Below are 19,603 nucleotides of genomic sequence, written 5' to 3' on the forward strand. Positions count from 1 at the left end.
GCGCAGATGGGGGAAGTATATGGCCCATGCATGAGAGAGAGAGCGGGGGTGACCATTGCGTGGGGGAGATGCGTGCGAGGGTGGGGAGCCATGCTGAGAATCGGCGGCGTGCAGAGAGTGGCCCTGGTCAAGGCATCTAAAATGGCTGCCGTGCACGACAAAATTGTGGCATTGGACAAAAACGCAAGATGGCGCAGACAATGTTTATCAATAAGGATTCATTTATAACAAAATATTTACTCGCAGTGACAAAATGGTGTACAACACTTCCTGATTTCCATCGAATCGAACGTTAACAAACGTCACGCAGCAAAAAAAAAAAAAAAAAAAGCTCACGCACAGAGCGGTTTTTAGCCATGTTATCCAATGGAAGGTGGATAACATGGCTAAGAGCATTTGCTGGATAATGCATGAATATCGCTGACTTTTCAGCGATATTCATGCATTGTGGCCGATGTGCGGCGATAATTTTTGTCTCTAAACAATTAAAACGAAGCACAAAATGGCGAATTCCCGTTTCGCTACCAGTTTGCGGCCCAGTTCGCGGCCCGTGAAGCGCTTCTACCGTGAAAAATCATTTTTTTTTATTTTCCCCACGGGACCCTTTAATAACCCCAACAACATTCCTAGGGGGTCAAGAGGGGTATACCTTGCCCCCTTTCAATAAATTCCCCCTTCGTTTTTCACCTCTTCTTCTCTCTCGATCCTACCGAGAGATAAGATGGCGGCCGCTCCGGACTATTTAGAATGTTGACAGACACCGGAGAGCCAATCAGCTTTCTGTTATCCAATGGAAGGTGGATAACATGGCTAAGAGCATTTGCTGGATAATGCATGAATATCGCTGACTTTTCAACGATATTCATGCATTGTGGCCGATGTGCGGCGATAATTTTTGTCTTTAAACAATTAAAACGAAGCACAAAATGGCGAATTCCCGTTTCGCTACCAGTTTGCGGCCCAGTTCGCGGCCCGGGAAACGCTTCTACCGTGAAAAATAATTTTTTTTTTATTTTCCCCACGGGACCCTTTAATAACCCCAACAACAATCCTAGGGGGTCAAGAGGGGTATACCTTGCACCCTTTCAATAAATTCCCCCTTCGTTTTTCACCTCTTCTCTCTCGATCCTACCGAGAGATAAGATGGCGGCCGCTCCGGACTGTTTAGAATGTTGACAGACACCGGAGAGCCAATCAGCTTTCTGAGCGCAAAGTTCCGTTTCGCGAAAAGTAAGCGGACCGGATCGCTGCCCGGAGCGCTGTTACAGATATATATCTTGTTTTGAACGTTAATTTCTCAAAAACTACTGGAGCACATATATTGAGACCTAGCAAAGGCACATCGGGCTAACAGTCCCTACAATTGTGCCAAGTTTCGTGCAAATCCATTCAGCCGTTCGAGCTAAAAGTGAGTCCAACCGCCCTATGGAAAAATGAATGGGAAAAACGCGTTTTGGGACCCCCCTTTTTTCTCAGCCCCCCCTTGACGAAACTCCACCAAATTTTCAGCGGCTGCTCAGAAACAAAATGTGCCATTTTCCTGAAAATTTCAGCCGATTCCGTCCCCAAACGCCAAAGTTATTAGACATAGAATTTTCAAAAATCCCATAGGGAATTAATCCTAACTATATATACCTACTGGCAATAGCCAGTAGGTAATATATATATATAAGCAAGATATAACATTCCTTTTTAATTGCAACAGCACACCCTGGATCTTTATTGCACAGCATAGAGCCTATTTGGGCACTAAGAGGCCTGACAGGCATGCTGCCTAAGAGTCTCTAGCAGTACATATCCTAAAGCCTAAGTGACTTCAAGAATACATGTATTCCCATATTTTTAAACACATCAACTAATCAAATTATTCACCCAGTTTCATTTAAAATCAAGCTTCACTCACAGTGTGATCTTAGACACATGACCAGGATTGTACATGTAATCTACCATGTCTGTGTCTGGTTGCCCTATCTGTGTCTGTGCTCATACCATCTCACCGTCTTTACTGGCAAAAAACAGACTATTACCTACTGGCGGTCGAAAGTAGGTAGTTATAGTTAGGATTTTTTTCAATGTTAAATCTCAAAATTCTATTTGGAATAACTTTGGCGCCGGTTGACGAATCTTTCCTCAAAATGGCCTCGCGGCGCTCCGGTCCTTCCCTGGAAGTTTGGGGGGGATTTGTCAAGCGGGGGCTGAGATAAAAGGGGGCTCCCAAAACGTGTTTTCTCCATGTTAATTTCCATTGGGCGGTCGACCTCACTTTTAGCCCGAACGGCTGAATGGATTTCCACCAAACTTGGCAAAATTATAGGGACTGGTAGCCCGATGTGCCTTTGCTATGTCTCAAGATATGTGCTTCAGTGGATTTTGAGTAATTTAGGTTAAAAAAATATATATATCTATGGCAGCGCCCCGGTACGCGCTCCGGGGAGCGCTCCGGGCGTGCCACGCAACTTGCGCGCAGAAAGCTGATTGGTTCTTGGGTGTCTGTAAACATTCGAAACAGTCTGGAGCGGCCGCCATCTTGTGCCTCTGTAGGATCGAGACACAAGAGGTGGCCAAAACAAAGGGGGAAATGACCATAAGGGGGCAGGGTAGACCCCTCCTGACCCCCTTCAAAACACATACAAACAGTGAGTAAGTCATTGATGCATCTGTGTGCTAAGTAACACCCCCACCAAATCATACAGACACTTATACTGATACTAAAAAAAACATCTAATAACCCATATACACACACATGTAGCTACTCACCAACCCATGCAGCCACTTATACACAAAGTGAAAAACTGATACAAACATTTAAATATTTAAACAATACTCGCTAATATATGTATTCACTATGATACACTTAATAAGCCAGTTAACCAATCATTTAAAAAAAAAAAATATATCCATTAAGACACTTATTTAAACATTTATTCTTCCATTGACCTTTACATATACATATATAAAACATGTTTATTTTTCAGAAAGGCACACATTCACTGGATGGTGTCATCAGTGATGTCATGAGTGATGTCACTGACCATGTCATGAGTGATGTAATATGTGATGTCATCAGCAGTGCATTACACGCTCAAGTTATAGTGAGTCCAACTAACTATAACGTGGGAATTTCAATGGTTTTATGTCAGTAAAATTTCCAGGTAACTATAACTGGTGTGAAACCTATGGTTTTTTCAGTGAATATATATATGTAAGCAAGACATAACATTCCTTTTTCATTTCAACAGCACACTCTGGATCTTTATTGCGCAGCATAGAGCCTATTTGGGAACTAAGAGGCCTGACAGGCATGCTGCCTAAGATTCTCTAGCAGTACATATCTGAAAGCCTAACTGACTTCAAAAATACATGTATTCCCATATTTTTAGAAACACATCAACTAAGCAAATTCTTCACCCAGTTTCATTTAAAATCAAGCTTCACTCACAGTGTGATCTTAGACACAACTATTTATTTATTTATTTATTTATTTATTTATTTATAGTGTTGTGTATAGCGCGGACAAGACCCGTGGGTATCAGAGCGCTTAACATAGACGGTAGATTACAAATAGACATTATAATATAGACATTATAATAGCAATTATAACAACAAACAAATATGAGGTAGAAGGCGATAGGCTATAAGGGGTGATTAGATATATATATTCCTAAGCCTGTGCAGTTAGCATTACGAGGTGAATAAGTATTAGCTTGAGTCCTAGGCATATAGCCAGGCTCGGTGAGGTAGGGTTATATAGCATTACCAGTGCAATTACATGTGCAATTAGCATTAAGAGTTGAATAAGGCTTAGCTTGTATCCAGGATCACAGAGATAAACCAAAGTGAGGTAGAGGTTATATAGAGGTTATATAGTTTTGGCTGTGAGATACAGTTATCAGATCACATAGATGTGAAGTAGTAGTAAAGGGAATAGCCAAAGGCTTGAACGTGGAATCAGTCATTTGTCAGATATTGATCTTCAGATTATTCTTGACAAGGCCATCCTTCTTTTTGGCGTAAATGTTCATATCAGTGATCAATAGGCTTCTCTATGTAAGGTATTTACTCATCATGTGGCTCTTCAGTTCCCGTTTGAATGTTACAGTATTTTGAATCTTCCTGATGTTTGGAGGTAGTGAGTTCCAGACTCTAGGGGCGGCTCCAGAGAACGCTCGGTCATAGGTCTTTTTCTTACGGAAAAAGGCTGGCCTCAATAGCAACTCCTTAACGCTTCTAGTTGGTCTGTTACCTCCGGATAACTTAATTTTCTTGGCTAGGTATCTCGGCGTGTTGAAGTGAACCGCTTTGTGAGTTATACAAGCCATCTTCATTTGAATTCTGGCCTCGTAAGGTAGCCAGTTTTGTGCTTTCAGGTGAGGAGATATGTGATCGAATTTCTTCGATCCCTTGATTAGTCTTGCTGCTGCGTTGAGACAGGCTTTTAGTGGTGCTGTGGATGTTTTTGGTAGGCCAGCTAACGTGGTGCAGCCGTATTCGATCCTCGAGATAACTAGGGATTGGATAGCCAGTTTTAGATCCGCCTCTGAGATAAACGGTTTCAGTTTTCTTAAATAGTTCAAGTGGAAATGGGCGCTCTTGGCCATTGAGTTAATGTGGTCTTTCATGTTGAGGTACTCATCTAACGTAATTCCTAGTGATTTAGCTGAATTAACTAGGGTCGGGGTGCAATTCAGCGCGGTCACCAGTTTAGTCCATTCCTTTACCTCGGGTAGGCTCCTTGTCGGTGAAATTAGTAGGAATTCTGTTTTATGGGCATTTAGTTTTAGATGGTTAGTGGTTAACCATTGCAGAGCTCTCTTTAGTGTCTCGTTCATTAAGTCAATGTCATCAAGGGAGGCGATCTTTATGTATGTTTGCGTGTCATCTGCATACATGTGATAGGATATCTGTGATTTTCGAAGAATCTCCGTGAGAGGTTCAACGTACAAGTTGAATAGGTCAGGGGATAACGTTGAACCTTGTGGGAACCCGATTGCGTTAGGGCGCGGGGAAGAGATTGCTTGGTTGACCAGGAATCGTTGAGTCCTATTCTGCAGGAAAGAATTGAACCATTTCAGCACGTTTCCGGACATACCCATCCTGTCTTGTAGCCTGGTCATTAGCATTTCGTGATTTACCGTGTCAAATGCTGATGACAGGTCTAGGAGAATCAGTAGGCATGCTTGATTTTGATCTAGGGCTTGTAAGGCGTCATCAACAATAAGCAGGATCGCAGTTTCAGTACTATGCCCTGTTCTGAATCCAGATTGGCAATCATCTAGTAATGAGAACTTAGCAATGTGTTGACTCAGTTGGCCCTGCACGCATTTCTCAATAAGTTTGGCCAGTAAAGGGATGTTGATCACTGGTCTGTAGTTGTTCGGGTCTGTTGCATCCGCTGTCAGTTTTTTGATGATGGGCACAACCTGACCTGTTTTTAGGCAGTCAGGGAGGGTCCCTTGTGCCAGTGAAGCATTTATTATCTCGGTCCAGATCGGAACTAGAGTGTGGCTGATTTCTCTTACGTACTTTGCCGGTAGAGGGTCTTGGTAATGGTTGTTCAGTCTGAGTTCCGCTAGCGTTTTGGCGATCTTTTCCTGGTCGTATAATTCAAAAGTGTCCCAATTTGCCTTATTTTTTGTTTGGAGACCCTCTGTTGTCACATTGGCTTCATTATTAGGTGAAGGAAGGGTCAGGAGGTTGACCGCGGCACTTGTGAGCTCAGCTTCCAGCAGTTTGGTTTTCTCCGTGAAAAATGTGAAGAATTCTTCGCAACCTATGGGAGTTTTTGAGTTCTCTTGAACCGTTTTGGCTAGTTTATTTGACTGTTGTTTTAGAATCTCAAAGAGTTTTCGTGGTCTGTTTATGGCATTGTCCAGTTCAGCTCTTATAAATTCTGTTTTGGAATTGATTATCTTTTTGTTATATTGATTTCTGGTATTTCTGAGGGCTTTCAGCTCGGGAGAGGAGGGATGTTGCCTCCATTTCCTTTCGACCATTCTCAGTTTGCGCCTGTCTTCGTTCAGTGACTCACTAAACCAAGGATTTTTTGGCTTCTCTGAGACTCTTTTCATTTTTGGTGGCATGGTGTCATTGACGATGTTTCCTATTGAGGTTATGTAGTGATCCGTCAACTCATTAACATTCTGTATGTTTTTAGGTGGTTTCAGGTCTTTCTCGCATCTTTCAACTAATAGTTCAATATTGGCCTCTTTTGTATCTCGGATCAGTTTTTTGAACTTGCAGGGTTGTATGGTCCTGCCCTTTTTCATTGTAGGTATCGCGAATGTTATAGCGTGATGGTTCAACCAGTCACACGGGTCTGTAGCGAGGATTGATGCCTCTTTATTTCTTGAAATAATCCAGTCTAAGGTCGCTCCTTGTGAGTGAGTGGGTTGGGTGCATGCTTGTGTAAGGTTTAGCTCAATGAGGAAGTCTTTAAGCGAGTTAACCAGTTTGTCTTTGCCATCGTCCCAGTGGAGGTTGAAGTCGCCTAGGAATATATTGTTGGCATCCGAGTTAGTGTTGGCCGTTATGATCTCTATTAGTTGCTCTGTGAACTTTGCGTTCTCTCCAGGTGGGTGGTAGAACGCATGCATATTGCATCTTTAATTATTTGTTGATCTTATATTAAGACCAAGGTATTCACAAGATTCTAGGGGGTCAGATTGGAATTGACTGACTTCGATGTCTGACTGGTGAATGCAAGCTATACCTCCTCCCACTTTCCTTGGTCTGTCTAACCTAACGATGTTATATTGAGGTGGTACTAAGAGATCGATGTTAGGAGATGATGATTCACTGAGCCATGTTTCCGTGAGGATGGCCAGGTCGATTTCCTTGTTAATGATGAGAGCAGCTATGTCTGATGCATGTTTAGTTGCCGAACGACAGTTAAGTAGTAGGCAATTTAGGGGTTTCTGTGAGTTAAAGAGGTTTCCATTATCGGATTCGGTTGCGGTTACCTGGATATGTCGTAAGTTGTGGTGGATTGCTTTCCTGTCATTCTTTCTGGACGTTCTATTAGAGTCAATAGGTACTATTTTGATATTCTCCTCTCTTCCCCGGGCCGGTTGTTCATAAGATTGGAGTACGGCCAAGGCTTCTTCATTTGACAAGGGATTGGTCCTGTTTGGTCTGTTGGGCCTGAGTACAAGATTTTGGATGTGTGAGACTTTAGTGTGCGTACTTATCGTCATCTCCCAAATTTTTCCAATTGTCTGTGAGACTTTCATCGAGACTTGTGCCAGGTTGCTTACTAGTTTCTGGAGCTCCTTGACTTCTTTCTCCGTTCGGGATGATTTCTTATGTGGAATAGACCTGACTGTCTGGGTTCTACATTTTGCTTTTCTCCGTGAGTGATCTGTTCTCATTGCCACAGATCTTTCTTTTTTATCCTTCCTTTCATTGTCATTCCTGACTCTATTAGAGGTGTCCCCATTGTTCCCTATGTTGTGTGATGTTGGGGGTTTAATTGTGGGTAGGGATCTATGGGATTCAAGACTCGCATTCACGTGAGGTTGAGGAAGGTGGATACCCTCTGCCTGGATGTTACATGTAATCTACCATTTCTGTCTCTGCTTCATACCATCTCACCGTCTCTCTGCACCATCTTTACAGATTACAGAAAAACTTGCAAATATAATTCTTTCTTTCACCCAGACACTCTCTGTGATCCTGGTCAAAATAGTCTGAGAGTTATACTAGAGAAGTAGGTGCATTCTGTTAGTTAGGCCCTTCTGGGCATGAGTAAAGTGGAGTATCTTAAACATACTTTGTCTCTGGACGGGCTGCAACGACAGTTAACAGAAAGGTAGGAGAGAGCACATGGGAAACAAAATGGGTGCCAGAAATACAAAATGGCTTTCAGCTCATGCCAACAAATCTGTCTAATATTCAACACATGGGCTGTGTTCTCTGTCTTAAAGAAATGACTGTGATAAATGGTTTTAGTAAAATGAGCACTTTTAAAGTTGTTCACCAGGATTTTACATGTAATCTACCATGTCTGTCTCTGCTTCCACTATGTGTGTCTGTGCTCACACCATCTCACTGTCTCTACAGGCAGAAAACAGACCATATATATATATGTAAGCAAGACATAACACTCCTTTTTCATTTCAACAGTACACCCTGGTTCTTTATTGCACAGCATTGAGCCTATTTGGACACTCCCTCACCAAAATGGAAGATCTTCATTTAGTGTGATTCCAGTGGTTAAAGTGGTATTCATTTACTATTTAAATATAGTATTCTTTTAGTAAGCATGAAGACTAAGTAGTATGCCCACAAGCCGAAATATGCTAATGAGGGAATACTAGTTCTACTCAACTACCCTTCAAATACATATTGAACACTTCAATTGATTGCTAAAAGTAGACTAGTAGTATTCTAGAAGAATAGTATTTGAAGCTTAGTAGTATTCTGTTAGGGTTTATTTGCAGCTCTTGTGCTATTTCAAAAGCAAAATGAAGGCTAGTCTCATTGATTGTGACCACTGTTTGAAGACTAGTGGTATTCTTTGTGAGCAATATCTGAATACTAACTGAATACTACTACGGCAATGTAGGGGTGGTGGGGGGGTCATGCGCAGGGGTGGGGGGTCATGGGGGGAGTTGCGCAGGGGGGGGGGGTTACGCAGGAGGGGTTGCGCAGGGGGGGGTCGCGCGGGGGGGATCGCGCAGGGGGGGGTCGCGCAGGGTGGGTCATGCAGGGAGGGGTTGCGCAGGAGGGGTCGCGCAGGAGGGGTCGCGCAGGAGGGGTCGCGCAGGAGGGGTCGCGCAGGAGGGGTCGCGCAGGAGGGGTCGCGCAGGAGGGGTCGCGCAGCGGGGGGTCGCGCAGCGGGGGGTCGCGCAGCGGGGGGTCGCGCAGCGGGGGGTCGCGCAGCGGGGGGTCGCGCAGCGGGGGGTCGCGCAGCGGGGGGTCGCGCAGCGGAGGGACGCGCAGCGGGGGGTCGCGCTGCGGGGGGTCGCGCAGCGGGGGGTCGCGCAGCGGGGGGTCACGCAGCGGGGGGTCACGCAGCGGGGGGTCACGCAGCGGGGGGTCACGCAGCGGGGGGTCACGCAGCGGGGGGTCACGCAGCGGGGGGTCACGCAGCGGGGGGTCACGCGGGGGGGGGTCACGCGGGGGGGGGTCACGCGGGGGGGTCACGCGGGGGGGTCACGCAGGGGCGGGGTCACGCAGGGGGAGTCGTGCAGGGGGGGTCCTGCAGGGGGGGGTCACGCAGGGGGGGTCGCACAGACGGGGGGTCGCGCAGGGGGGGTCACGCAGGTGGTGGTCACACAGGGCGGGGGTCACGCAGGGGGGGGTCGCGCGGGGTATAAGTATCTGAAGCATTACCTGATATCCAGCTTTTAAGTGATGAGCCTAGAATCAGCAGAAGGGGATCCATCCCTGGGACTCGAACCCAGGCATGCTGCTTCAAAGTCAGCAGTTGTGACTGTAAGACCATACCATTGATGGTATGGCGATACAAATTCTCACATTCAATCGCTACCACACACTTGCTTTTTATTAAGAACATGTAATTCATTTTAGCCTGAACCGCCAATGTTCTCAGACACCCTGCCTCAATTGGAAGTCCCACATTAAATGCCCTGCAGCGTCCTAAAAGCCCAAAAATAATGGGATCCAACATAGCTGCCAAAATGTCGGATTGCTTATGTGTAATGATTTCTGAATTTCTGGGCAATTATGAGTGACATTTGAGTAACACGTTCTCGAGAGCAAAATCAAGCATTGAAGATGAGGGGAACATAGAAATTACAGAAATTACAGCCATTTAAGCCCCAGCTGAAGAACAGGGCAACTCTTGTACGACATGGGGCAAGCATCTGTGTAATAGAGGCCTCCTGAGCGCCAGGCCGAAGTTCCACGAGAATCGTAACTGCTGTGTTCTCCTGCTAGTGGAAAGGGATACACGCAGGTGATACCCACCTTGGAGGGGAGGGTGCAGAGCTTCTCGCTGCTGTCTCTCAGATCACCTGATGATGGACGTGGCTGCTTGCTACAGGTATAATGACTGACAGATTCACAAAAATGCCTAGGGTTGAAGTATGCAGTGTAGACAGGATGTGAACCACTGAGTACGGAGCCTGCACTGAATTTGTTGTATGGGGGGTGGAGAACAGAGAGACAATAGAGAGTGGATATACAGAGTGGATATGCAGGGTGTGCATGGATAGCCTAGAGTGCATCCTGCCGATGGAGAGCAGACAAAGGGTGAAAAATTCAAGTGAAAGTCAAGGAATGCATGTATATTTTGGAGAGTGTATGTAGAGGACATATGTACAGGGTGTAGAGCAGATGCACAGTTGACAGCAAATTTGAACAGTGTAGTGCATATGTATTGCATATGTGAAGGATTGACAGCTAATTACTGTATGGACTGTGCTCTTGGAGTGTAACTTGGAGATGAGAACAATGGACGTACACTGGAAAGAGCAAATGAATGGCACACACAGATGGCAGAAATCACACATGGAAGTACAGGGTGAAGTGGATCATCAATGTTGAAAGCAAGTATACAGGGTGCTAACAGGAGAGTGGATAAGCAATGGAGACAGAATACAGGCAGGAGAGCGTGGATACACAGGAATGAGAGAGGAGGTGCAACAAGCACATCTGATATAGTGAGGTAGATTGGAAAACATATCTATAGTGGGCGAGGACCGTGGATATACAGGGTGGAGGGTGCTTGTGCAGGGAGGGGAACACACTTTGGCAAAAGACAAAAAGAATGTCACAGAGTAGAGGGGCATGCCGTACAGAAGAGTGGCAAAGAGTAAAGTGGTACAGTGTTGTGCTATATCGTAGAGTGGGGTGTTGTGGAATGGCATAGATGGAGTGGAGTGAAAGGGTGAAGAGTAGCATAGAGTATTGTAGAGCAGTGTTTCCCAAACTGTGGGTTGCAGGTCAAATGTAGTGTGTTGCCAAAGCCCAGGCAAAAAAAATCAGCTAGGGCTTCTGCTGCTTATTATTTTAACACAACAACTGTTGGTTACGAACTCCTTTCACTTTGCAGTCAGAGAAAGTAAAGTGAATTATCTGACAACCCTGCTGGGGTACATGAATTATGTCTGTCTGTCTCTCTCCCATCATCCGTCGGTCCCTCTCCCACCCTCTCCCTCCCTCTCTGCCTCTATCTGTTTGTCCCTGTCTCTGTCTCTGCCTCTATCTGTGCCTCAGCCTGTCCCTGTGCCTCAGCCTGTCCCTGTGCCCCAGCCTGTCCCTGTGCCCCAGCCTGTCCCTGTGCCCCAGCCTGTCCCTGTGCCCCAGCCTGTCCCTGTGCCCCTGTCTGTCCCTCTGTCTGTCCCTGTGCCCCTGTCTGTCTCTGTGCCCCTGTCTGTCTCTGTGCGCCTGTCTGTCTCTGTGCGCCTGTCTGTCTCTGTGCCCCTGTCTGTCTCTGTGCCCCTGTCTGTCTCTGCGCGCCTGTCTGTCTCTGTGCCTGTCTGTCTGTCTCGGTCCAAACAGGAAACTTCCCAAAAGGCCCATTTAAAAGTCAACTGTGAAAGCGCTATCAGCTGACTTTTAATGGGCCTTTTGGTAAGCTTTCCAAAGGTGCCCCGAGATCACAGTAAACACAGAAGATGTCCACAGGAGCATACGTAGTGAATACCTATTTAATACGTATTCACTATGTATGCTCCTGCAGTCATCATCTGTGTTTACTGCCGGCCGTGTAAACTGCAAGGCAAGGTCCACGGGCTCCCAATGAAGGCCTGCTGGGCTGCTGGCGGCCCACGGGCCGTACTATGAGTACCACAGGTGTAAAGAGTAGATAAATAGGGTGGCAAGCACATGTGCAGTATAGAGAAGATGCCTGATGTGGACAACAATGTGCACGGTAGAGATCGGATTTGGTGAGTGGAGATGGCGGATAAAAGGTTAGAAAGTGGAATTACAAAGAGTATAGGCAAAGGAGTAGCCAGAAAATTAAAATACCCCCCACTTTGAACCAAAACTCTTATGACACCAAGCAAGTGAAGCAAGCCATCAAGACCATCCCAGAAAGGCTTGCTTCTCTCTTGCATGCAAGCACCTATCCATTCATCTATTCATTCTTCCATCTACTTGCTAATAATCATAATTTCACCTTACATTCTGTCTTCCACCCAATATTCAGTCCTTCACCATACATGCAAACCTATTCATCCATCTTCAAACCTATCCACAAAACATATCTATCCTTTCACTCAGTCATCTATCATTTCACTTGCCCATCCCCACTTTCTTCCATTGATCCCTTCATTCATCCATCCTTTTCTCATCTATTCATCCGTTTACTCCATCCATCCTCCCTTTCACTCATTCATTGACTGATCCACCCTTTCACTCAGCGATCCATCCTTTCACTCATCCATCCACCCTTTTACCCATCTATCCTCTCATCTATCCATATACCCTTTCACTCATCCACCCATCCTTTCACTAAATTATGCATCCATTCAGCCTCTCACTCTTCATGTGTTTACCATTTGATACAGCCAGCCATCTATCCTTCCTTTCACGTATCCATGCATACATCCATCCATCCTTTCATTTAGCCCATCCATCCATCCATCCACTCAGTCCTTCCATTTACTCTTTCCCTCATCCATCCACCCTTCCTCTCATCTATCCATCCATCCTTTTTTCCTTTACTCATCCATCCTTACCTCCATTCTTTCACACATTCATCCATGCATCTATCCATCCACCTCCTCACTCACATCCATCATCCATGTACCTTTTCACTCATCCATCCATCTTCCCTTTCACTCATCCATTAATCCACCATTTCTTTCAGCCACCCATCCCTTCACTCACCCTTCGACACATTTATCCACTCATCCATGTACACTTTTACTCATCTATTCTTTCGCCTGAACCCTAAATGAGCCGAACTTTCACAAGTGACTCATTCATTCATGCATCTATCCATTAACCAGTTGAGCTTCCACAACTTAGCACAATGCAATTTCCACCATCTAGTTTAACTTACATTTATGCTCTTAATTTAATGTGTACATTTTATTTTATATGCAGTTACCTGCAGGTAAAAGGCCAACAAAACAGTTACAAAAATTTTTTAGACACGTCGCCGACCCCATCTCCGTTGTACTACGGATAGCTCCACATTCTTTCTTGTGACACGCTGGTGAAAAAACACTGTTTGGGCTATGCTGCACATTTTGAACTGTACACTAAAGTTTCCCTCTTGAAACTTTCTCCACTCTAACACCTATTGTGCATTACCTACCAACGGCATATTTCACCCGAGGTTTAGCAGCCTGAGAAGAAAATGAACCAGAAATAAAGGCACTGAACTAAGGAGGTCAGGTTTGAATACCTATTAAAGAAAATATACATTAAAGTGCGATGGAACAACAAAAGACGGTCTTTGAAGTTGAAACCTTCAGAAGGCAAAGTATGTCAATGGAGCATGGAAACAGGGATTGCAGCAGCTGGCCAGGACGTAGAGCCCGAGTGAAGAAAAAAATGTGGTGGGAGCAGTCAATCCAATAATCTTTCACGCGGGCAAATGGAACCTCCTGAACTTGATGGTCGGTACCACAGGTCTGTGTAAATTCGAATGCCATAGGTATGGCATTCGGAATTACACAGACCTGTGTGAGCAGTGGCCGCGCCGACCATATCTTGCAGCAAGTTGTGTCACTCAGGCCAATTCCACTGGGAAGGAGGAGAGCCACAGGAGCGCTGGCACAATACCTGTATTCGCAGAGTCCGGAGGAGGAGTGTGTCTAATTGCTTGACACAGTGCCGTCTCTCAGTAAGGCAGTGGCTGCAGGCTCACTTAAGCTGCAAGCCACTGCGCCCGCTGTAATTTGGATTTGCCGGCCGGTCGCCTCAGTCACCCTCCAGGCTGGCAGGCCAGTGAGTCCCCGGCGGGGCCCGCCGTCCACAGTTACACGCAGACTCTGTCCTGGCGGCCGCTGCATCCGGGTGGGCCACTCACTCTCCTCGGGCTCCCTCGGGTCATCTGTTATTGAATTGATTCGGGGGTTGAGCTGTGCTTGCTGCAGGCAGCACGACCCTGCAAGCGCCATATTTGAAAAAACGCGCCAAAGCTGGCACTTTCAATTACAAACTTCCGGAACCGGCTACGTTGCAGCAGGATGTGACATCACTGCGCCCCCAAGCCCCGCCTCAAGGTGTGAGTCACGGTCCTTGAGAGCAGCCTTAATTAATCAACTGCAAGCCTGTGAGAGCAGTGGGGGCACAGTGCGCTGCCATACTAACATAGCTGCAGGTTTCAGACTGCTATGTGTGACATTTTCATAACTTTGGTGTAATTATGAGTGACACTATCTCGTGTGAGAAATCAAGTAACAAAGACCAGGGACATATATTAAATTACCAGTGGTAGAAGTAGTGGGCAAGATCGGAAGGGCACGGCGTGCCCCTACTTAAAAAATGTTCTGTCCGTTCCCCTACTTCTTTCTTTCAAAAAATCGTATATGACATTTTAACATTTATAAAAACAAACGTTAGATCGAATAGGTTTAATCTTTGTATATGGTGTGCACAGACAAAAAACAATCACGAGTACATTAACACAGATAATAAAACAAGCATTTGCAATGCAATAGGTCTCGCATTAGGAAAGTTTGAGCTATTGGTATTGTAAATGGCAATTTTTTTATTTATGTGTTGGTTTGAAAATAGCGAAATTAATAGCTTTGTCATTTACAATGCCAATACTTTTAACTTTCGCAAATGTAACACCTATAGCCTTTGTAATGCAATATGTGTTGTATTTACGTGACTTAGATGTATTGATATTACAAATAACAATTGCTTTTAATTTTTTAAAATAATTAATACTTAAATAAAAGTTATTGTAATTTATAATGGCAATAGCTTAAACGTTTGTAAATAACTTTTGTGAAGATTATGTTCAGTGTATTTTATTGTGACGAAAATCCAAGAACAGAAGTGAAATATTAACATCTTTTTGTGACATTTCTAATAAAGCTTGAAACATTGAGAGAACATATTTGAAGCAGTTGTTGTTGAATAGTTGCACAGTTTGATGCTGTGGTGGCGCTGAGTGATGCTGTGGTGGTGCTGATTGGTGATGTGGTGGTGCTGAGTGATAATGTGGTGGTGCTGAGTGATAATGTGGTGGTGCTGAGTGATAATGTGGTGGTGCTGAGTGGTGCTGTGGTGGTGCTGAGTGGTGCTGTGGTGTTGCTGAGTGATGCTGTGCTGGTGCTGAGTGAAGCTGTGGTGGTGCTGAGTGAAGGTGTGGTGGTGCTGAGTGATGCTGTGGTGGTGCTGAGTGATAATGTGGTGGTGCTGAGTGATAATGTGGTGGTGATGAGTGATGCTGGGGTAGCGCTGAGTGGTGCTCTGGTGGTGCCGAGTGATGATGGAGTGGCGCTGAGTGATGTTGTGGTGGTGCTGAGTGGTGCTGTGGTGGTTCTGAGTGGTGCTGTGATGGTGCTGAGTGATGCTGTGGTGGCGCTGAGTGATGCTGGGGTGGCGCTGAGTGATGCTGAGGTGGCGCTGAGTGATGCTGTGGTGGTGCTGATTGAGTAACAAAATCAAGGTGCTGCAAAACCAGTGCAAGGGGCATGGGAGGTGCTCACAAACTGGTGTCTGGTACACTGTGTATTTAGAGAGATTCTATATTGTGCTAGTGCACTGTGTCTATTTGAAGGTAAAGGATATGCTCCTTGTTGTCCAATTCAAGAGTATTTAGCAATGATTCTTGAATGTGGCTGTCCTTGAAATGTTAAGAAATGCAGGTTGTAATGCTCAGTACAACTCATATACACTAAGAGAACTCTTAAATAATGGCGAGAGAGATTGAGGTGCCGGAACCCAGATGTATTGAAACATTACACAGCCCCTGGGATCCTCAGCATACCCAACCCACGCTCTACCTTGAACATTGCTAACCACCTTGTGAAATAGGGAACAAGGGCAGAGTGCAATACCATATACCCTGAGAAATGTATAATGACTTCATTTACCTGCCTCTATCCATAATTCTCTTGTATGCCATTCCTGATAATTGATCAGTTCTGGACCATCGTGGCTAATTTGTCCGATCACGAAATTGTGCAGTATGAGGTGTACGAAGGGAGATGCTTTTATAGCATCTTACCTTTGAGAAATAAATGTATGGTTATTTGTAAATCAGAAACTAACCAGGCCAAATATCCTACAACCCGTAATAAATGTTTTAGATGATTTCCACAAAATGAGACTTTATTGTAGGCGATTAACAAATAAGCAGGATTGGAGGAGAGAGTAAATGATCAGGTGTGAGGTGGGTAGCAAAAGACAAGAAGAAGGAAAGTGAAGGGATGACATAAGAAGAAAATGAATAGAGGGGGTGGAGGAAAGAGAGATGGTGAGCAGAGGTCAAATGAAGGGCGGGTGAAGAGGGAGGAAGGCAGGGTGAGAAACGAGACAGGACAATGAACATTGGGGTGGGTACAGGAGGGAGGGCTGACTACGAGAGGAAGTGAGAGAAAAGAGGAGGCAGACAAGGGAGAGAGAAGTGAAGCGGGAAGTAGAGAGGGAGAGAGCGGCGGATAGGGAAAGGGCGGAAAGCAGGGCAGGCGGAGAAGACAAGATGAAGTGGGGGTGGATACAATAAATGCGAGAAAGTCAAGATGAGAGGAAATTGGACAGGGTGGGGAGGGTTGGCATGGTCGTAGAAGGAACCAGAGGAGGGATGAAAGAAGAAAGGTGTAGAAGAGAGGGGGGCTGGTCGGAAAAAGAGGGTAAGGGAGAGGTGAATGAGGGGAAAGTTCAGTTGATAGGGCAGAGGGAGCAGAGTTTGTGAGTAGGAATGGTGGAGTGGAGGGGAGAGAGGAGGGGAGGGGAGTGAAGGGAGGAGTAAAGGAGGGAAGTGGGTTGACTGATGTCGCACAGTTGCACAGGTCTTGCTAGGGTGAGACGCCGTTGGCGTTGGAGCTGGGGTTGGAGAGTTCCTTCACGATGTTGAAGAGCTCTTTGCTGTTGTGCGCGTTGTTGTCTAGGCGGTCTTAGAGACTTAGAGAAACAGAGACAAGAAACATTGCTATCTGCAGACTGAGCCTGTTACACAGGAAAGCAAAGGTCTCCTAAACTTACTTGTCCAGCAGCACCTGGTTCATTTCGAGTGCTAGGTGTGCAGTCTAGTGCTCTGTTAGAACTCAGCAAACTTGTCTGATTGTTAGATTGTCTTAGCTTTCATTCTCTTAATAAATACCGACAGTATATAAGGTGCTAATTTTGCAGCATTTTGGTATTGAACAGTTTACTAATGTACACTTGTTAACATTTTGACATTTTTAGGTATTGCCGGCTGGTTGCGAAAGACATTTTGAGGGATAAGATTACAGTGGTCTTAGAGCTCACACAGTGGGCTTAGAGCTCACACACTGCTTCCATTGGTTGGCTTTATTGTCGCTCTCATTTACTTTCTTCTTATTCATTAGTTTGCCTTCATCTTCTGGTGCGTGATCCTCCCCTGGAGCATAGCCTCTTTACCATCCTTTTGATTTGCTGACTTTTATCGTTGCACTACTCATTTTTAGGGGACTACATTTTTGTTTTTTCAGCACCTCATGAGAGTGCATGTGTTTTCTAGTTCTCTTTCTCATGTCCCTCTGCCCTGCATGCTCCATGTCGCTCTCTACCTTGTGGGCTGCTTTTCTCCTTCTCCCCCTCCTGCCTTAATTTTTATTTTGTCCCACACCCACTCCCTTTTGTTTAGCCCACCCACTTATTTGTTGCTTTCTCCTCATTGCTGACACTTACATTTTTTTTACCTTCATTTATTTTTTGTGAAGGGTCAACAGGGGCCATTTACTCTAGGTAGCTCTAGTACACAAAAAGTGGAGTAGCCCACTTAAATTTCAAGTTGTTTGATTTGTGATCCATCTGCATGGGAATAGTAAGATTTAAACCCATTTATAGTAATAGAGTCAAAGGCCCCGGTCTCCTGTCATCATATTATGCCAAAATTCTAGATAAATCTCACCCAGTCCTCATTATCAAGTTTCTGTTGAACCTCCACAAATTTCCATTTTAAAAACTGCATGCCTTTCCCACGGATAGCATGATTCTGAACTGTATTGGAGTTAACCAGCAGCTTGATGCAAGTAGGAGATTTAGTAAGAAACTCCAACTGGCCAGTTGCTCCTTTTAAAGAGACTGGCTTTGGGCTTCAGCCATTTTCTGAGGCACTTGATAGTACTTCAAATCGATTGGTATGAGCAAATGGGGGAAGAGGTAATAGGCCTTGCATGTGCCTCTGGATTGGGCTACTCCATGTATGGGGGATATGTTGCAAGGGAGGTGGGCGGTAGAGAAATCCTAATGGGCTGGCCCATATTTTAGATTGCTGGGAGAGGAGGGTACTCAATCGATCAATCAATCAGAGTACTTGTAAAGTGCGCTACTTACCCGAGAGGGTCCCAAGGCGCTGAGGGGAGAGGGGGTGCTGCTACTGCTCAAAGAGCCAGGTCTTGAGGAGTCTTCTGAAGGCGAGTAGGTCTTGGGTCTGCCGTATGTGGGTAGGGAGGGTATTCCAGGTCTTGGCGGCGAGGTAGGAGAAGGATCTGCCGCCAGAGGTCGTTCGTTGGATGTGGGGGACAGTGGCGAGGGCGAGGCTGGTGGAGCGGAGCTGGCGTGTGGGGGGGTGGAAGCTGAATCTGCTGTTCAGGTAGGCTGGTCAGGCATGACAGTAAAAAAACTGGCATATTCTGGATCTTTAAAATTTAAGACCACACAATACCCGCTTAAAGATTTTACTGTGGGGCCTACCAGGTTACCCTGCGAGCCAAAATTATTTTGTCAATAACTTTCGTGTGGCAGTCAACATTCTCCAAGCACCAATGTCCAACTATGTTTATGAGACTTTGGCAATCCTCATGTACCCCTTCTTTCAGTGGTTGAATCCCCACTAAAAATACTGTATATGGAGTACTTCAGGGGCTAAATGTACGTTTTTAAGATCACCTTTGGGGCAAGAAGATGCAGTAGTCTCGGGTTGCTTAGGTACATTGTTGTCCCTAGCAGGGGTATAGCACTGACGCTGCTGGTTTGAATCGATTTGGTCTTTGACCCTTCCTCTCATCGCACTGGATTTATGAATACCAATGCTAGCTTCAGGTATTTGATGCAGGATTGTAAAGAGTCTATTTGGAGTACGTCTCTGTTATTTGCTGCGTCACAGTTTAGTGCCTTGGCCAATGTTTGAATTTTCCCTGACAACAATTTGATATGGCCCATTGTTCTACTCCGAAGCAGGGGCTGGGCACTTGATACAGCCAGACCTCCCAAATTGAACAGCCTACGTCCACATCAGAACCAGTGTGCAAAGACTCTGGGCAATTATGTTAAAATGTCAAAACAACATTATTAAATCAGTCCATTATTTTCTATTGCTTATTTATCTGCAAATAGGTAAATCTCTCCCTAAAATGTTAATCAAGTATTATATCATGAAAAAACAAGTATATAGAATAATGCAAACAGTGTTAAAAAAAGCCTCAGTGCCTTACATATCAGGAACAAAAAAAACACAAAGCAAGAAGTTGGATACCGTCTGTAATGCACCTTTCAACAAGCACTGAAAATGCAATTGATTGTGCATTTGTATGTG

Source organism: Lissotriton vulgaris, chromosome 10, assembly GCF_964263255.1.
Source record: "Lissotriton vulgaris chromosome 10, aLisVul1.2, whole genome shotgun sequence".
Taxonomy (NCBI): domain Eukaryota; kingdom Metazoa; phylum Chordata; class Amphibia; order Caudata; family Salamandridae; genus Lissotriton; species Lissotriton vulgaris.